The sequence below is a fragment of the Bos mutus genome, chromosome 16 (genome assembly GCF_027580195.1).
Source record: "Bos mutus isolate GX-2022 chromosome 16, NWIPB_WYAK_1.1, whole genome shotgun sequence".
NCBI classification, from domain to species: domain Eukaryota; kingdom Metazoa; phylum Chordata; class Mammalia; order Artiodactyla; family Bovidae; genus Bos; species Bos mutus.
This window is the reverse complement of record NC_091632.1, coordinates 40,879,766-40,896,508: the sequence shown is the minus strand read 5'-3', so window position 1 is coordinate 40,896,508 and position 16,743 is coordinate 40,879,766. Positions and strand designations below refer to the sequence as shown.

Here is a 16,743-nt window from a genome sequence, read left to right as displayed (position 1 = left end):
ATATTCAGGGTTGATTTCCTTTAGGATTGACTGGTTTGATCTTGCAGTCCAAGGGACTTTCCAAAATCAAAAAGGGATGCTAGAAGGAAGTGGTTTGCATTTCCCTGCACCTCCGCCAGGGTGAGATCAAAACAACTGCTAAAAGAAGAAGACGTGGGTCCTGAGCTCTTCTTCACCCTCATCAAATCAGATAGCTAAAACTGTCAGTTAAAAAAAAAAAAAATCAATAAAGCTGTCAGGGCTCAGAAGTCCACGAGATGATTCTGTTCCCGGGGGCTCAGTGACATTCAAGACTACCTGGAATGAAACTGCTAGACGGACGATTCAGTGATGACCCTGTGAAGTCAGGTCTGGGTGGGGGCAGCCCCATCCCCGCCCCCACCCCTCTGTCATCAGGTGAGAGGTGAGGGCTGGGGACTGGCAGGCAGGGGTAGTTGGGAAAATCTGGGTGTGATTCAATTTGCTTTTCCCCGATTTTACATGTTAACTAGTATCGACCACCTCCTCTTTCCAGGTCAGACCTTCACCCCTTGACGTTGGGTGGGTAAACAAAACACTTGGAGTCCCCAGGCCCCGTCATGCCCTGCCCTCAGCCCATCTCTGGGACCAGCTTCTGGAGTGGACCCCTCCCCACAGGTGGTCTCTGAGCACAGCCATCTCCTGCTTCTCCAGCTACTTCTTGCCTGTCTTTAACCTGGCTGCCTTTCCCCTCCCTCCTCCCTGCACTTGGACACGTCCAAAGGTTCTGGCCTTGGACCTCCCTCCCCCTCCCTCCTAGGTCATGACCACTCCTAGTTTACGGAGGGCACGAACTCCTGCCTGAATCAACAAGGGGCACTGACTCAGCGTGTGGGAGTCCATCCGGGCACTGGGGCCTCTCTCCACCACGAAGCCTGGACTCTACCACCTCCATGTACCCACCCCCCTCCCCACAGCTCTGAGGACCCCTGCTATTCACTGAACCTCCTCCCTGGCCCCCCTACTCCTGCTCCCAATCACAGAAAGTCCTCACGAGACACAGAGCCTGGTGCCTCATCAGCTCAGACCTGCTTGTGCTGCTAAGTCTCTTCAGTCGTGTCCGACTCTGTGCGACCCCATAGATGGCAGCCTACCAGGCTCCCCTGTCCCTGGGATTTTCCAGGCAACAACACTGGAGTGGGTTGCCATTTCCTTCTTCAATGCATGAAAGTGAAAAGTGAAAGTGAAGTTGCTCAGTCGTGTCCAACTCTTAGCGATCCCGTGGACTATAGCCTACCAGGCTCCTCCGTCCATGGGATTTTCCAGGCAAGAGTACTGGAGTGGGGTGCCATTGCCTTCTCCGCAGACCTTCTGATCACCTCTAATTTTCTTCCTAGCAAAATCCCCCAGGTCCTATGATGGGGAGGCTTCTCTGGCCTCAGGGCCTCTCTCCATCCTGTCTCTCAGAAAACCTGAATAGGACAAGGCAGTTGAACCCACAGCTGGGTCCCCCAGTCACGCTCTAGTAATCCCCGAGAATTGCTGCTTCTCCCTGTCTCTTCTTGCTCCCAGTTTTAGGGGAAGATGCTTCTCACTCCCCACTACAGACTCTGCCCTCACCTTCCTAGATTTTTGGCTAAACCTCAGGTCTTTCATCTATTACTGTCTCTCGGAGCCTTAGACTCCATACCTGCAAAGTAAGGATAATCCTGTCTGCCTGTGAGCTAGGTAGTGCTCAATTTGCCAAGCTGTGATGATGACAACAAAGACCGATCTGTTCCTGATAATTCACAGTTCAGTCCAGAAGGGGCTCCCTGAACATGCATCCCTGCTCCACCAGTCCTTCTGGTGAAGGAACCTGCACCCTAACACTTTTATGCATGTGAGCCCGTTACAGTGCATCCCATCTCCTTGTGTGTAATTGATTCTTGCATCATTGGGAACCATGCAACTCCCAATGGTGGGATTTGCAGAATGGAAGGGCTTGATGAAATCACGGGTCCAGCTCCACATGCTCTCTTGGCATCCTCTTCTTTCCCCCTTGCCTCCCACCACTTCTGCCTAAACCCATTTGTCCAACAAATATTTTATTGGATATCTACTCTGTGCCAGGCACTTTTTCTAAACAATGACAAGGATGGTAATGATGAAGGATGGAGGAAGGGAGAACAGCTTCTGTTTCCTGGGTACATAGTGTGTGCCAAGCACTCACTCATTTGGAGTCATTCAGTTCTCACAATGGATCCATCCGTCTGTTCCCCAGAAACCCCAGTGAAATGGGTGCAGTCATCATCCTTATTTCACAAATGGCTGAGCTGGGGCTAAGCTGCCCAGGGTCACGCAGTCCCAGAAGGGTCCCTGGGATGTCCATCCCGCCTGCCCCCAGGCTGTATCCGCGGCTGTCAAAGGGAAGAGATAATAAAAGAGGATGTGGACCAAGAGATAACCTGATAAAGCCAGGGAGCAAAGTGCTGCAGGAAGGGCTCAGGACCCGTATTAGGAGGAGCGTCACAGGGTGACCTTTCACTAAGACCTGGTAGATCAGAGGCCCAGGTGCTCAAGGTGTGGGCGGAAGAGAAAGGATGACTAAGGCCCCCGCCATCCAGGATTCGGTCTCAGACCCAGGAGAGGAGCTGCGGGGACAAGATGCAGACAGCCAGTGGAATTCCGGTTTAGATTGTGGACTGCATCCTGGCTTTCTCTTTACGTTAAGTTCCCTGATCTTGGTCACTGTAGGGTGGTGGTATCCGAGGATGTCTTGGTGATTGGCAAACACATGCTGAAGTGTCCAGAGGCACAGTGCCTCCTACTTAACTCTGAAATGGTTCAGAAAAAATATGAATCCAGGTGCAGGCTTCCCTGGTGGCTGAAATGGTAAAGAATCCGCCTGCAATGCAGGAGACCCAGGTTTGATTCAAATGGCTACCCACTCCAGTGTTCTTGCCTGAGAAATCCCATGGACAGAGGAACCTTGTGGGCTACAGTCCATGGGGTCACAAAGACTTGGACTTGACAGAATGACTAACACTTTCAGATGTGTGTGTGTGTGTGTGTGGTAGAGAAAGAATGACACAGCCTACAGAGCAAAGTGTAAACAATGAATGAACCTGAGCAAAGGGTACGCCTTGTACTATTCTTGCAGATTTTCAGGAAATTTTAAATTATTCCCAAGTAAAATTTACCAGAAGTATATGCACTGAAATAGCAGAACACAAATAGGAAGATCTTATAAAAATCCAATGCATGTGTGCGTGCTCAGTCACTAAGTCATGTTTGACTCTTTTGTAACCCCATGGACGATAGCCCACCAGCCTCCTGGTCTGTGGGATTTCCCAGGCAAGAATACTGGAGTTGGTTGCCATTTCCTTCTCCAGGAGATCTTCCTGACCCAGGGATTGAACCCAGGTCTCCTGAATTTCAGGTAGATTCTTTACTGTCTGAGCTACCAGGGAAGCCCTAAAAAACCAAACAACACCCATCAAATACTGAAGAATGGGAAGGAGGGGGATGCAAGTGGGAAAGGGAGAGGTAAGAGAATAAAAAAATTGGGGAGGGGATAGACAAGAAAGGAAGGAAGGAAGGAAGGAAGGAAGAGGGGAACAGAGAAAAAGCGGGGAGAGGAGGAATTCGGGGTCCCTTGCATTCTCACTCCTGACTGGACCCCTCCATTCTTAGGACTTCAACTTTGCATCTCCAGGAGGATGACTCCTAAGACTTTATCTCCAGCTTGGTCAATTGGCCAGTCCTGTATTTGGAATTGCTTGGCACAGGACCCCACAGGATACCCCACTCTAAAGCTCTTCTTTTTCCCCTGCAACAAAAGCTATCTCCCCCAAGGCCATCAACTCCAGATTTCATCTCCTCCCTCACCTTCCTTCCTTGGTCTACATCTTATTCTTTCTTCCTTTTCTGTTCCTCTTCTCTTCAGGTAGCTCCAGCTCCTGTAATCTCTCTGAGGATAGTGATAGGGGCTTCCTGCTTGGGCTCACTGCTCCCAAGGTGTGGGCCTTCCACTCACCAACATTTGTGACCCAAATTTCCTGTAACTCAAGAGTTCTCTCTGGGCTTCCCTGGTGGTCCAGTGGTTAAGAATCCACCTTGCAATACCAGGGACACAGGTTTGATCTCTGGCCTGGGAAGATCTCATGTACCACGGGGCAACCGATCCTGTGCGCCACAACTAATGAGCCTGTGCTCTGGAGGTCACAAGCCCCAGTGCTGAGCCTACGTGTCACAGCACTGAAGCCTGAGAGCTCTAGAGCCTGCGTTCTGCAACAAGAGAAGACACCACAATGAGAAGCCCTTGAACCACAACTAGAGTAGCCCCCACTTGCTGCAACTGGAGAAAGCCCGCCTGCAGCAAAGCCAAAGATAAATAAATTGAAAAAAAAAAAGCTCTCTTGGGTCTGATGTTTTTCATGGATATTTGTTTTAGCTTCCAGCTTAATCATGTTCCTTAAGCAGGCACTAACCCTGTTTCGAGGCTGGATGCAGAGCAGCGGGAGAATAATAGCTACCTAGTCATTTAAGCTCGGAGAAGGCAATGGCACCCCACTCTAGTACTCTTGCCTGGAAAATCCCATGGACAGAAAAGCCTGGTAGGCTGCAGTCCATGGGGTCACTCAGAGTCAGACACAACTGAGCGACTTCACTTTCACTTTTCACTTTCACGCATTGGAGAAGGAAATGGCAACCCACTCCAGTGTTCTAGCCTGGAGAATCCCAGGGACGGGGGAGCCTGGTGGGCTGCCGTCTCAGGGGTCTCACAGAGTCGGACACGACTGAAGTGACTTAGCAGCAGCAGCAGCAGTCAATTAAGCTACCCAAAGAAGTTCTCCTGCTCCCCTGCCATGTTTGGAATGACAATAGGTGTGATTAAAAGGATAAGATCAGGACACTAGGGCTGTTTGGAGGGCCTCATTAGGTGCACCCCAATGTCAGGCCTTATGATCACCCACCAGGCTCTGTAGAAAGGCCTGTTCTGGGTGGCTTTGTATTTTCATGTTTCTCATAGAAAGGATTATTTTTTTTAAAGTATAACATTGTTTTTAGAATATACATTTACTAATGTAAATGTTCCAAAGCTCAACCCAGATTAAAACATACTCCCTAATTGTTTGCTGCTTCCTCGTTCTCTCTTTTCCCAGCCCAAGACATATGTTTTTGATATCACAGCAAACAGCAATTGATTCTATTTCTAGTTGCTTCAAAAACAATTCTAATGGCCTAGTCACTGTCCAAACAAGGCAAAGGCTGGGTGGATCAGCCTCCTTATGTCACAGTCATAAGGAAGGTCCTTGTAGTTAAATGTCTCCCAGCCCCCAGTCCCATATATTTAATTCCTTCTCTTGATATTTCATCCTTTCAGCTCATAAAAGAGAAAATGATGTCATGCCTAATAAATGCCAAAGTAGCCTTTTCGAGAAGTGACACCAAACATGGGCAGAGTGCCGAAGTCTTATTTGCTCAGGCAAACATTCAGACATCTGTCACCATTTAAGTTTTCATCTGAGACGCTGATTCCTACACAGGTTTCAGTGAGGTTTTGATCTATCTGAATTTCAAAGCACTGGGATTTGAGCCCACACAAGATGTACGGGCAAGAATCTCTGTATCACTGAGCGAGCATGTACCAGAACACATACATCCTCCCAGAGACACAATAACATTATCAAGGACTGCTTACTGTGGGTGGATTTAAAAAAAAATTTTTTTTTACTGTAATGTAAACTTCCTGTTGCTATTTGAACCAATTTCCTCTCCTTCAGTTCCTGGGGGAGACGGTAAGCAGTTCATCATGATTGTCTGAACAATATGTGAGCATTTCTATAGGAACATAGCATGGCTGATCTTTGTTCCATGGACCATCTGCTTTGAGTTGTTTGTCCAGGTGTGATGCATTTTTCTCCTTCGTTCCCAAGTTCCTCTCTGTTCCCTTTCGAATTGAAGATGTATGCTGGCTATTCACGGGTTCAGAGGAAAGAAAACTATCTTGGCCACAGATGGTTGAACTGAAGCTCATCAGACCTCAGGCTCAGAACCCCTGGCTTAGTAAGCCCTTCACAGACTCAACCATCACCGAAGAGGAAGAACTCTCAGGAATTCTCTGGTCCAGGCTTCTCCTGTGTGGGCTTCTATGGAAGCTGAAATCATCCACAATTACAGTCTTTAAAGGACACAGGAAAGAGCCATGTCCAGAGTTATCCATGCGTTTGACGCCCTCGTCCTCCTGGATTTTCTGCTGAACTCTAACCCTCACCCAACAAATATAACTGGGACAATTCTAGACCACTCAGAACTTTAGCCACAGAGGCCTCTGGGATCAAAGCTGTGCGAAAAAGGCCACCAGGTAGGGGCTAAGCAGAAGGGACATCACTGTGGCCATGGGAAGCTGGGCAAGGTCCCAGGTGGCTTCAGTCTTCCTGGAGAGGTTGCTTCCATCCTCACACCCTCTTCCATCCCATCGTGTCCCTGGACCACCAAAGACAAGTTTGCAGGCAGCATTAAAATAAATTTAAACTACTCCTATAGGGACTTCAGGCTTCCCTGATGGCTCAGCAGGAAAACAATCTGCCTGCAGTGCAGCAGACACAGGAGATGCACGTTCAATTCCTGGGTCAGGAAGATCCCTCGGAGGAGGAAATAACAGCCCACTCCAGTATTCTGGCCTGAAAAATCCCATGGACAGAGGGTTGCAAAGAGTCAGACATGACTGAACACGCACACGTGAACATAAGGACTCCTTGGCAGTCCAGTGATTAAGACACTGTGCTTCCACTGTGGGGGCCATGGGTAAAAATACCGCATGGCAAAGCTGAGCACCAAAGAATTGATGCTTTTGAACTGTGGAGTTGGAGAAGACTCTTAAGAGTCCCTTGGACTGCAAGGAGATCAAACCAGTTAAACCTAAAGGAAATCAGTCCTGAATACTCATTGGAAGGACTGATGCTGAAGCTGTAGCTTCGATACTTTGGCCACCTGATGCAAAGAACTGACTCATTGAAAAAGACCCTGATGCTGGGAAAGTTTGAAGGCAGGAGGAGAAGGGGATGACAGAGGATGAGATGGTTAGATGGCATCATCGACTTGATGGACATGAGCTCTGGGGGTTGATGATGGACAGGGAAGCCTGGTGTGCTGCAGTCCATGGGATTGCAAAGAGTCAGATACAACTGAGTGATTGAACTGAAGAATAAAATAAAATACTCCCCATGCTCCTTCCCCCACTTACCCTCTTCTTCTGCTTTCAACTGGGTTTAAATAAACATGACCCCCACTAGTGGCTTTCAAACTTTGCTAGTGGTTCTGATTAATTGAGACCAATGGAAGCTGGATTATGTTCTAGGACTGGGCCATGACACCTGGTCTGTGAGCCCAGACCCAGAGGGGGAGGGCCATCAGGTAAGAAGTTGCAAGGGACGCGCTTATGCTAACAACAACAACAAAAAATGCATAGTTTATCTAAATTCCTGCTTAATTGGGTGTACTGTATTTATATTTGTTAAATCTGGCACCCGTAAGTGAGGAAGGTAGGCATGATTAGGAAGGGAAAAGGGTTCTCACAGGAAGGGCCCCCAACCCAACAATAGCTGGGGACTTAGAAAAATTTGAGGGCGGGGCCCTGGGAGTGGAGTCTCCCTTACTTCGACTAAACTTTTGTGTGTGTGTTTCTGTGTATGTGTGAAGTGGGCTTCCCAGGAGGTCCAGTGCTAAAGAATCCACCTACCAAGCAGGAGATATGGGTTCGATCCCTCGATTGGTAAGATCCCTGGAGAAGGGAATGGCTACCCACTCCAGTATTCTTCCCTGGAGAATCCCATGGACAGACGAGCCTGGCAGGCTACCGCTCACAGGGTCTCAAAAAGTGAGCTACAGCTAAGCAACTGAGCACACATCTGAATGCAAAAATACCATAATCAAAGTTAAAAGACTGATGAAAATATATCTTCTGCAAACATTAAAAATAAAAATCACTGGCTAAGTCATACAAAGAGGTCTTACGAATCAACAACAAAAAAAAGTTTTCCAACAGAAAAACAGACTATGATTAGGCAATCTGAAAAAAATGATTGATGAGCTGCAAAAGATATCTGAACTAAAATGAGACTTTTTAGCTTATTACATTAAAAAAATTAATGTAAGAACCACTATGGATAAGGATAGGAGTGGGGAATACACTGGTAGAATCTTTCTGGGAAGATACTTACCAATATCCATCAAAGATCTTAAGAAACGTCAGTGTTTTAATGTAAGGAGCCATAAAAGGACAAATGTACAAAGACACAGAAGTATAAGGTTAGCCAACGCAGAGCTGTTCAGTTCAGTTCAATTGTGTCCGACTCTTTGGGACCCCATGAAATGCAGCATGTCAGGCCTCCCTGTCCATCACCAACTCCCAGAGCCTACCCAAACTCATGTCCATTGAGTCGCTGATGCCGTCCAACCATCTCATCCTCTGTCGACCCCTTCTCCTCCTGCCCTCAATCTTTCCCAGCATCAGGGTCTTTTCAAATGAGTCAGCTCTTTGCATCAGGTGGCCAAAGTATTGGAGTTTCAGCTTCAGTATCAGTCCTTCCAATGAACACCCAGGACTGATTTCCTTCAGGATGGACTGGTTGTATCTCCTTGCAGTCCAACGGACTCTCAAGAGTCTCCTCCAACACCACAGTTCAAAAGCATCAATTCTTTGGCACTCAGCTTTCTTTACAGTCCAGCTCTCACATCCATACATGACTACTGGAAAAACCATAGCCTTGACTAGATGGACCTTTGTTGGCAAAGGAATGTCTCTGCTTTTTAATATGCTGTCTAGGTTGGTCATAATTTTCCTTCCAAGGAGTAAGCATCTTTTAATTTTATGGCTGCAATCACCACCTACAGTGATTTTGGAGTCCCCCAAAATAAAGTCAGCCACTGTTTCCACTGTTTCCCCATCTATTTCTCATGAAGTGATGGGACCAGATGCCATGATCTTAGTTTTCTGAATGTTGAGCTTTAAGCCAACTTTTTCACTCTCCTCTTTCACTTTCATCAAGAGGCTCTTTAGTTCTTCACTTTCTGCCATAAGGGTGGTGTCATCTGCATAGCTGAGGTTATTGATATTTCTCCCGGCAATCTCGATTCCAGCTTGTGCTTCTTCCAGCCCAGGGTTTCTCATGATGTACTCTGCATATAAGTTAAATAAGCAGGGTGACAAAATACAGACTTGACGTACTCTTTTTCCTATTCGGAACCAGTCAGTTGTTCCATGTCCAGTTCTAACTGTTGCTTCCTGACCTGCATATAGGTTTCTCAAGAGGCAGATCAGGTGGTCTGGTATTCCCATCTCTTTCAGAATTTTCCACAGTTTATTGTGATCCGCACAGTCAAAGGCTTTGGCATAGTCAATAAAGCAGAAATAAATATTTTTCTGGAACTCTCTTGCTTTTTTGATGATCCAGCGGATGTTGGCAATTTGATCTCTGGTTCCTCTGCCTTTTCTAAAACCAGCTTGAACATCAGGAAGTTCACGGTTCACGTATTGCTGAAGCCTGGCTTGGAGAATTTTGAGCATTACTTTACTAGTGTGTGAGATGAGTGCAATTGTGCGGTAGTTTGAGCATTCTTTGGCATTGCCTTTCTTTGGGATTGGAATGAAAGCTGACCTTTTCCAGTCCTGTGGCCACTGCTGAATTTTCCAGATTTTCTGTGTATAATAGCAAAAAATTAAAGCAAGGACAGTGTCCAACAAGAAGGATTAAGTTACTGGACTACCTTTCAATGGTATCGCATACAGGCATTTAAAATTATATTTGTTGACTTGGAGTGGTATCTACATTAAATGTTACTTGAAAAAGTAATAAAAATGCATATTAAATGATCTCATCTCTTTTCTTCTCCTCTTCTTCCTTCTTAAAAACCTAATTATGTACCACTTCTCACCACTAAGGCGGCTATAATCAAAAATAATGTGTCGATGTGGACGTTCAGAAATTAGAATCCTCAGACCTTGCTGGTGGGAATGAAAATGGTGCAGTTGCTCTGGAAAATGGGTTGACAGTTCCTCAAAAGATTAAACATAGAGTCACTATCTGATGTGATTCCACTAGTAGGTATATTGCAATTGGCAATTGTTCAGTCTCTAAGTCATGTCCAACTCTTTGTGACCCCATGGACTGCAGCATACCAGGCTTCCCTGTCTTTCACTATCTCCCAGAGTTTGCTCAAACTCATGTCCATTGAGGCGGTGATGCCATCCAACCATCTCAGCCTCTGTTGCCCCCTTCTCCTTCTGCCCTCAATCTTTCCCAGCATCAGGGTCTTTTCTAATGAGTCGGCTCTTCACATCAGGTGGCCAAAGTATTGGAGCTTCAGCTTCAGCATCAGTCCTTCCAGTGAATATTCACGGTTGATTTCCTAAGATTGAGTGGTTTGATCTCCTTGCAGTCCAACAGACTCTCAAGAGTCTTCTCCAGCACCACAGTTCAAAAGCATCAATTCTTTGACACTTAGCTTTCTTTATGGTCCGACTCTCACATCTGCATATGACTACTGCAAAAACCTAAATATATACCAAAGAGAAATAAAAATGTGTCCACACAAAAGCTTATATACAAATTTCACAACACTACTTGTAAGATCTAAGAAATGAAAATAACCCAAAAGTCCATCACGTGATGAATGGATAATTGTGGTCTGTCTATAAATAATGGAATATTATTTACCATAAAAAGAAATGAAGTACTGTTACATGCTACAATGTGGATGAAACTTTAAAGCATTATGCTTCATGAAAGAAGCCACATACAAAAAACCACATGTTGTCTAATTCGGCTTATATGAAATCTCTGGGATAGGCAAATCCATAGAAACAAAAGGTAGATTAGTGGTTGCTTAGGGCTGGTTGAACTATAAAGAAAGCTGAGCCCCGAACAATTGATGCTTTTGAACTGTGGTGTTGGAGGAGACTCTTGAGAGTCCCTTGGACTGCAAGGAGATACAACCAGTCCATCCTAAAGGAAATCAGTCCTGAATATTCATTAGAAGGACTGATGTTGAAGCTGAAACTTCAATACTTTGGCCACCTGATGTGAAGAATTGACTCATTGGAAAAGACCCTTATGCTGGGAAAGATTGAAAGCAGGAAGAGAAGGGAATGACAGAGGATGAGAGGGTTGGATGGCATCACTGACTCAATGGACATGAGTCTGAGTAAGCTCTGGGAGTTGGTGATGGACAGGGAAACCTGGTGTGCTGCTGTCCATGGAGTCTCAGAGTCAGACATGACTGAGCGACTGAACTGAATTGAGGGCTGGTTTGGGAGTGATTTGGAGTGAAAAGTGGCATGACTGCTAATGGGTAGAGGTTTTTTTGATGGGGATGATAAAAATGTTCTGAAATTGATTGCAGTGATGGTGGTACAACTCAGTGAATATCCTAGAAACCATTGAAGAATATACTTTTAGTGGGTAAATTAAATGGCATGTGAGGGAGTTCCCTAGCGGTCCAGTGGCCAATGCAGGGGGCCTGGGTTGATCCTTGGTCTGGGAACTAGATCCTACAAGCTGCAGCTGAAAAAGATCACGCGTGCCACAATTAAGATCCCATGCAGCCAAAAAACAAAATGTGAATTTTATCTCAATCAAGCTGTTTAAAAATCCATTTATGTGGATTGAGGCATAGAGCAAACTTTGGAAGGTATTTTGAATCAAAATGTTAATAGGGGGTGTCTCTGAGTGAGGGATTATCTGAAATTTCCATCTGTGTTCCTTCCAGGATCTTTTGAAGTCTGCAAAGTGTGTGTATTTCAATAGTCAGAGAAAGAAAACAAGTCTCCTTTCTGTTCCAGGACTTAGACCTGGGGACTCTTACAGGTGGGGACCCCATCCAACATTGTACCAGACACAATAAAAATCACCTGAGCCCCACATGCTTCTATCCGTGAAAATATCTGAAACAACTTTGATCATCTTGCTTCTGAAATTATTAGGCTCCAGATAACTAATTTATGATTAGCTGTGACATTCTCAGCAGTTATCATGCAAACTGGGACATTTGTGAAAGAGGGAAGACATGTAATCTACAGATAACATTTTAAAAAATATTTGTTTATTTGGCTGTGCCAGATCTTATTTGCGGCATGTGGGATCTTGTTCCCTGACCAGGGATGGAACCTGGGCCCGCTGGTTTGGGAGTATGTAGTCTTAGCCACTGGACCACCAGGGAAGTCCCCCCAGGTAGTTTTATAATGAGATAAGACGCTTACAAATCATAAACCAACAAGGCTGATGTTGTGTCACATTTCAGAGATATCCAAACATTATTTCAGGATTTTTTCTCCTTTATTTAGTAGTCAATACAATTTTTCAGGACCCCAATATTTCAAGATATAAAAGGAAATGGCAACCCACTCCAGTATTGCCTGGAAAATTCCATGGACAGAGGAGCCTGGCAGGCTACAGTCCATGGGGTTGCAAAGAGTCGGATACAACTGAACGACTGAACACAGTGTTTCAAGATGCTTGAGATCAGCTCAGAGGCCCCAAGCCCCAGGCCTGGAGGTGACAATAATGTCAAAGACAGTGCCTGACAAATAATCTGACCTCACTAAGTATCTTTGGACGGATTGATTTAAGGAGTCTTCATATCTTTCAAATCTTATTTAACAAGTGTGGTATTTCCTTTTTTTCAGATTGCTGTAAACACGAAGAACATATATTTGCAACCTTCTGTTAAAAGACTTTCACATCCCTGAAACAGGAATCAAGATGCCTTTTGATCAACTGTTTTGTTGATGAAACAATTCCAGTTTATTTATTTAGTTACTAAAGAACCTTTTTTATGATCAGTTCTACACTCTTTCTAGGGTCTGATATGTCATGTCAGCTCTTACTTGGTATAACATTTCATAACTGTTTGATAGATGCAAAACACAGACACCCATTTACCCTCCAAAGCATACCAGTGTGGTGGTGATTGTCATTGTTGTTTGACTGAAGTCTAGTTGATTTACAATGTTCATAGAGAATGGACTTCCGGTTGTTGTTTTTAATGCCAACTGTCACTCAACCTTAATTCATCACTGATCCCAAGCTCTTTATCTTTCTTCCTTGGATCTAGTTAAGTTCTTCCCTATCCCATATTTGAATGATTACTGCTTCTTCTGTAACTACTATCTGGTAAGTCTCTGCTAGACTTTATCATTTTTAAGATAAAGTTTGATTTCATTCCTGTTTTACAGAATTGTAGCTACTAGAGGTTCAGTGAATACAGAGTTTGGTCCAATAGTGAATGTTCATTGACAGAAGCCAATTATTTGACCTAAGATAAATAATCCTCACAAAATAAACTTCTAAGATATAACAAACTAAAATTTTATTTTAAATACTTGAAAATTAGAACTTTTAAAATTGGATAATTATATTTTAAAGGTTTAACATTCTAGTATAGAAAACGTTTCTCAGTGCTACCGACTATGTCACTCCTATAGGCACAGTTAAAATATTAAATAGGTGTGCATTTCCATATAATGATGGAAGGGTAAAATAGGTTAACTTTCCTGACTTTTCCCTAACACCTTCTCCACTTATTCACACTTTTTATATTCTGTACTGTGTCTGGAGAGATGATTATTTATCATTGATACATGAGTTTGAAGACTTTTCTCTTTGTGAAACTTTGATGTTCTGCTTTCAATTTATCTTCTCTAGTGGCTCAGTCAGTATAGAATCCCCCTGCAATGTAGGAGACGGTTGGATCCTGGGTTGGGAAGATCCCCTGGAGGAGGGCATGGCCACCCACTCCAGTATTCTTGCCTGGGAAATCCCATGCACAGAGGAGCCGGGTGGCCTACAGTCCATGGGGTCACAAGAGAGTTGGACACGATTGAGTGACTAACACTTTCACTTTTTTTTCTGCCACCTACTGGCTTGGTGGCCTTGAACAAGTTACTATCTGTGCCTCAGTCTCCTTATCCATAAAATGGGGATAATGAAATACCCACCTCGTTGGGTTTCAGTGAGAACTCTGTGATATGTGCCAAGTGGTCAAAAATGTGCCCTTCTTATCATAAATAGAAGTATATGTGTTCACTGTTATTACTATTATTAAATAAGTGTCACTCAGTCGTGTCTGACTCTTTGCGATCTCATTGACTGTAGCCTGCCAGGCTCCCCTGTCCATGGGATTCTTCAGGCAAGAATGCTGGAGTGGGTAGCCGTTTTCTTCTCCAGGGGATCTTCCTGATCCAGGGGCTGAACCTAGGTCTCCCACATTGCAGGCAGATTCTTTACTATCTGAGTCACCAGGGAAGCCATTATTATTATTATTATCAATTGTTAATTAGTACCCATGAAAGCTAACTCATGATTGATTATGTTTGATGAACTCTATCTCAAAATGGCAGAAAGGAGAGAAATCAGACTTTCTGGATGGTTTAGAAAGTTTCTTAAAAATGTAAATATTGGGATGCCCTTGGTGGTCCAGTGGTTAAGAATCTGCCTGCCAATGCGGAGGACACAAGTTCAATCCTGGGTCTGGGAAAATCCCACACGCCCTGGAACAACTAAGCTGGTGTGCCACAACTACTGAGCCCATGCGCTGCAGCTCCTGAAGCCCTCGTGCCTAGTTCCCATGCCCGGCAACAAGAGAGGCCACAGCAGTGAGCAGCTTGAGTACCACAATGATTGCGGTACCAGAGAGGAGCCTCCTCCTCTAGAGAGGAGCCCTCCCTCACCACTACTAGAGAAAGCCAGCACAGCAACAGAGATCCAGTGTGGCCAATAAATAAATAAGAGCTTTAAAAATCTATATAAATATTAATAAAAGAGTTAATCATGATTCCATAGCATTCTTTATCTTAAATAAAGATCTTTTACTTATCTGAGTGAATGTTTAAAACTTTTAATTATGGAAATTGTCAGACCTACATGAAAGCAGGGAGATTCATGTAAGGAAGCATCTGTGTCCAGACCCACCTTCCACAAGGAGCAACATGCCATCTTATGTTTAACTGAGCACATTCAATCTGATGCCCTACATGCCCAGCACCTCTGGTCATGTGATAGTCAGGACAGCACAGAGCCAGTCCTTCTGCAAAATCAGATTTCTTAAGGAGCAACAGCTTTTACTCTTTATCTGAAGAGGTAGGAATCTAGCCCTTACAGCAAATGTTTACTCTCAAGAATCATTTTTCACATTTTTAAATTTAAAATATATTCTGCCTCTTGATAATTAAAGAGGCATAAGTCATTTCAGTTGTTTTTGGTCTTGGCTGTGCTCCCAAGTGTCAAATACTTTTGCTCCCAACAGATCAAATAAAAGTTCAAAAACCTCTGATGTCAATAGATTAAGTACAGACTCTTCTTTTTAAAAAAATTTTGGCTGCACCCCACAGCATGTGGGATGTTAGCTCCTCGACCATGGATTGAACCTGCTCCCCCTGCATTAAAAGGCGAAGTTTTATCCACTGGGCCACCAAGGAAGTCCCCAAGTACAAACTCGTAATGGTGGCCTTGTATTGCTTCACCAGTGCATTTGTCACCAAGGCACCCACATCCTCAGGGACAGAGAACAAACCTAACAGAGACCTCAGGCTTTGTCATCTCATGACCATCATAGAAAATGCAATGTTTCAAGCACACTGGGGAACAGGTGGGGATGCTCATAGCCAGGTGTCGTTCAGTCACTCAGTCGTGTCTGACTCTTTGCAACCCCAGGACGTCAGGCTTCCCTGTCCTTCACTATCTCTCAGAGTTTGCTCAAATTCATGTCCATTGAATAAATGATGCCATCCAACCATCTCATCCTCTCCAGCCCCTTTCTCCTCATGCCCTTAATCTTTCCCAGCATCAGGGTCTTTTCCAGTGAGTCAGCTCTTCACATCACATGGCCAAAGTATTGGAGCTTCAGCTTCAGCATCAGTCTTTCCAAAGAATCAGTTCAGTTCAATTCAGTCACTCAGTTTAACTCTTTGCAACCCCATGGACGGCAGCACACCAGGCTTTCCTGTACTTCACCAACTCCCAGAGCTTGCTCAAACTCATGTCCATGTGTGATGACATCCAACCAGCTCATCCTCTGTCATCCCCTTCTCCTCCTGCCTTCAGTCTTGCCCATCATCAGGGTCTTTTCCAATGAGTCTCTTTGCATCAGGTGGCCAAAGTATTGGAGCTTCAGCTTCAGCATCAGTCCTTGCAATGAATATCCAGGGTTGATTTTCTAAGATTGACTGGTTTGATCTCCATGCAGTCCAACGGACTCTCAAAGAGTCTTCTCCAACACCACAGTTCAAAAGCATCACTTCTTTGGTGCCCAGCTTTTTTTGTGGTCCAACTCTCACATCCATGCATGACTACTGGAAAAACCATAGCTTTGACTACATGCACCTTTGTCAGCAAAGTGATGTCTGTGTTTTTAATACACTGTGTAGGTTTGCCATAGCTTTTCTTCCAAGAAGCAAGCATCTTTTAATTTCATGGCTACAGTCACCATCTGCAGTGATTTTGGAGCCCAAGAAACTGAAGTCTATAGCCAGGTACCTGGGACCAATAGTTCTGTCACTCATGTGAAGTCTATATAATCTGAAAATACGTTGGGAAGCTGTACACCACAGCAAGTGCATTATAGGTACTGACTCATTTAATCCTTACAACTGCCCTATAAAGAAGGCATGATGGGTCTGTATTCAAGGTTGAAGAACCTGAGTCACAGAGATGTAAAGCAGCTTGCCCAAGATCACACAGCCACAAAGTGGCAATCAGCATTGGGAGGAGATTCTATATAGCCTCTCAAGTAAGCCTTCTCTGA

General features: G+C 44.6%; 1 long non-coding RNA gene across 1 annotated transcript in view; it reads left to right on the top strand.

The window, feature by feature from the left end:
• LOC138991267 (uncharacterized) overlaps positions 1 to 14,821 on the top strand; it is a 45,999-nt gene extending 31,178 nt beyond the window's left edge. The window contains exon 3 of the long non-coding RNA XR_011467268.1: positions 12,629 to 14,821. This is a non-coding gene — a long non-coding RNA (uncharacterized lncRNA). The remainder of the gene's footprint in view (positions 1 to 12,628) is intronic.
• The last annotated feature ends 1,922 nt before the right edge of the window (positions 14,822 to 16,743 follow it).